The sequence below is a fragment of the Eurypyga helias genome, unplaced genomic scaffold (assembly GCF_000690775.1).
Source record: "Eurypyga helias isolate BGI_N326 unplaced genomic scaffold, ASM69077v1 scaffold39687, whole genome shotgun sequence".
NCBI classification, from domain to species: Eukaryota; Metazoa; Chordata; class Aves; order Eurypygiformes; family Eurypygidae; genus Eurypyga; species Eurypyga helias.
The window spans coordinates 27,766-30,843 of record NW_010264360.1 but is presented as its reverse complement, the minus strand read 5'-3'; positions in this window follow the sequence as shown (position 1 = coordinate 30,843).

The following is a 3,078-nucleotide window of genomic DNA, read 5'->3' as shown; positions in this document are numbered from 1 at the left end:
AATATCCTTCTGATGTTGAGGGCTCCACAGCTGGATGCAGCACTCCAGGTGGGGTCTCACCAGAGCAGAGTAGAGGGGCAGAATCACCTCCTTTAGAATCAGTCCTTCCTTTACAGGCAGGAAAAAGGAGAATTGTCTTGGAGGGTCAGGGAGGTAGGTGTACATCTGCATGCCCCCGGGAAGCCCAGGTGCCTCAGCGGGTGGGGTGGCGTGCGTCGCTGGACGCGGGTGCCCGGCAGCATGGCGCTGACGTGAGACCGGCTGCCTCCAGTCCTGCGGGTGTAGCGACTGCAAACACGCTTTGCACAAGCCTCGCTAGGCTCCCAAAGGATACGATGTGAGGTTTTGAGGTTTTTTTTTCCCTGTAGGAAGTTCTCTCTACACGCGTGCGGTGCGCTGAGGTGTGGATGTGAAGGCGCCTGCCCGACAAGGCCCGCAGAGCTGCGGTCAGGCAGTGGGGCTCCTGACCAACGCCGAATGAGCAGGGTCAGCTCCTGGCTCTGGCCGTGTCCTTTATTCCCCATTTGGGCAGCTCTGTAAGAAGATTTAAATATGTTTTGGGTTACCCAGCTTGTGGTAATCAGCTAATTGATTTTTTTTTATTTGAAAACCCACCGAGTAAAGTTTGACATTTGAATAAATCGGGAAGCGACTCCCAGTCTGATGCAGAATGCCATCTCTTAGCAGTGATGTCCTACTTCCATGTTAGGAAAACAAAATACACAAAAAGAAGATTACGAGCTTTGATCTGGAGGGGGAAAAGACAAACCAAACCTCCCTTTCAGAAACTGGATCCTTACCCATTTAACATAAGTACGTTTAAGCTTGTTTTGCATTTTTCCACTTGCAGAGCTATGCAGTTGCTGTCTTTCTACTGACATTTTCTCCATTGTATTTATGCATCTTGCTAATGTGGCTCATTGTTTTAATTTCCAAAGTCAGGAGCGAGAAAGTTCCTTAGTGTGGACAGAAAATGGGAATACTTAATATTTTTTATCATTACCTGTCCTTTCATATTAATAAATTAAAATAATGGGAGGAAAAGGTATTGTAGCTAGAATCAAAAGGCATGTCAAGTGCGTGGCACACAGCATCTTCCGCAAACTAGATGTAAATGAGTAAGTGTGATACACTTAAGTCAAAACCAGCAGATTCTATCAGTATTATAATACAATACTAATTTATTGCAACCAATGTGGAATTGTTTCCACTGCTTGGAAAAGCCTTTCTTTGGGCTTGTGCAGAATGGTCCGTGCAGTGTATGTTCTGAAAAGAAATGTGAACGACAACTGTTGGTTTTATTAATAAGAATGGAAACTGTTACTTAATAAATAAAACCATTCATGAAATGGAACAGAAGCAGTCTGCCCTTTGGGGTTTTTTTGTATTGTTTTGTTGCAACTCTCTTTGACAGCTCTCCACCTTTTAGGTGGAACAGCTGATGGTAAAAGTACAGAACTCACAGAATTTGTTTCAGATTGCCTTAATTTATCTGAAAATGAGGTCTTCAGTAAAGGATGACCACATTTAAAAAACAGAAATTGTTAGGGATTTTTTTTTCTTGATCTTATTGGTAGTATCATGGTAATCACAATTCTCTCAAGTGTTGGGCTTCTTCCTTCTCCCATCCTTGAAGATGACAGGTGCTCAGGGCATGAAGATTTGCTTCTTGAAAAGGAAATGAACTAATCATATCAAATGCACTACAGCTTTTGTTAATATTCCTGTCTTCAGTGGTATATATTATTCTAGACATATCGTTGAGTTGAAATTTAGAAAGATTAAACACAATTTTCTAATTTGTATTGGGGGAACTAAAACCTTTTTTAATAATTTTATGTATTTTTTAGTAGGATGGATAAGTCAAGCTTCATCTGGAAGAGCAGAGTTAGTTACATAAGGACTTACACAAGCAGTAAGGTCAAAGGCTTAGTGAGAGAATGCACAGAAAATGCTAAATAAAAGCTTTTAGTTGTTTTATCTTTTCCAAATTACTGCAGTAACAATCAAAAGGGATGTTGGCCTGTAAGCTTTTTATGCTTTTTTTCCTTTGAGTTACAGGCCTCATACTTAGGAAGTTCTTGCGGTGACATTGGAAGGGTGACATGTACGTCTGTGAAGCACTGGGCTTCTTTTCATTCTCTTGAATGGTTGATGAATAAGAAATTAGTATCTTCAACTGTAAAGAGCTTGAAATAGAGTTAGCTATGTTTTAGTTAACCTCAGTTGATAGAGGAGCGATGCTGTGTTTTTGTTTGGAAAGTGGAAAGCAATTTGAATTTTACAATTTAGAGTATTTGGTTTTTTCTCCTTTATAATGGCTGAATAATTGTGATGGTGTTCTAGGACTGTGTTATAATATTACCCAAAGTAATATGGGATATCTCGATACGATGAATAGTCTTTCATCTTTCTATTTTGTTGCGCAATATGACCGCTTCTTGTGTTGGAATTTTTTAAGTATATTTATTTTAATGCTTTGGAGGTTGTTTTTACAAAGACTTGATTACATTTACATTTGATGCTATTCTTTTTTTTTTTTGGTTAAAATTCCTCAATATTTACTGTTTGTCTTTTCATACGGCATGTCCTTTAATGCGTGCATTTCTAGGAATTTTGAACATCTGTGACTTATCTTTTCATTTCTTAAAATAAGTAGGCAGTCCGCATCTTTTAGATATGGTTGGTGGTGCTTGTTGTATATCGAAAAATGATTAAATATGGTCTCTTATCTGCATGGTTTTTCATTGTTAGAATTGAAATCCGAATAGTAAAAATGTTTTTGTATCATGATACGATTTTTCTTTCATATGTTCTGGCTTCCTATAATACCCAATGCAGTTGTTAATGAACTACTTTAATTTGCTTCGTGACATGCATCAAATGGAAGCCCACTGAAAAAAGTCCTAGAACTAATGACAGTTCAAAGCTTTAATTGTTTGATTTAATGGATTTAAATTAAATGTTTAGAGAGTCAAGTGGTAAGCGGGAAAGAGAGAGAATTTATGGTTAGATATTTTTTTTTCCTCTTATTTTTCCTAAAATCCTTACCTTCATTATTTTCTCTTACTTTTTTTT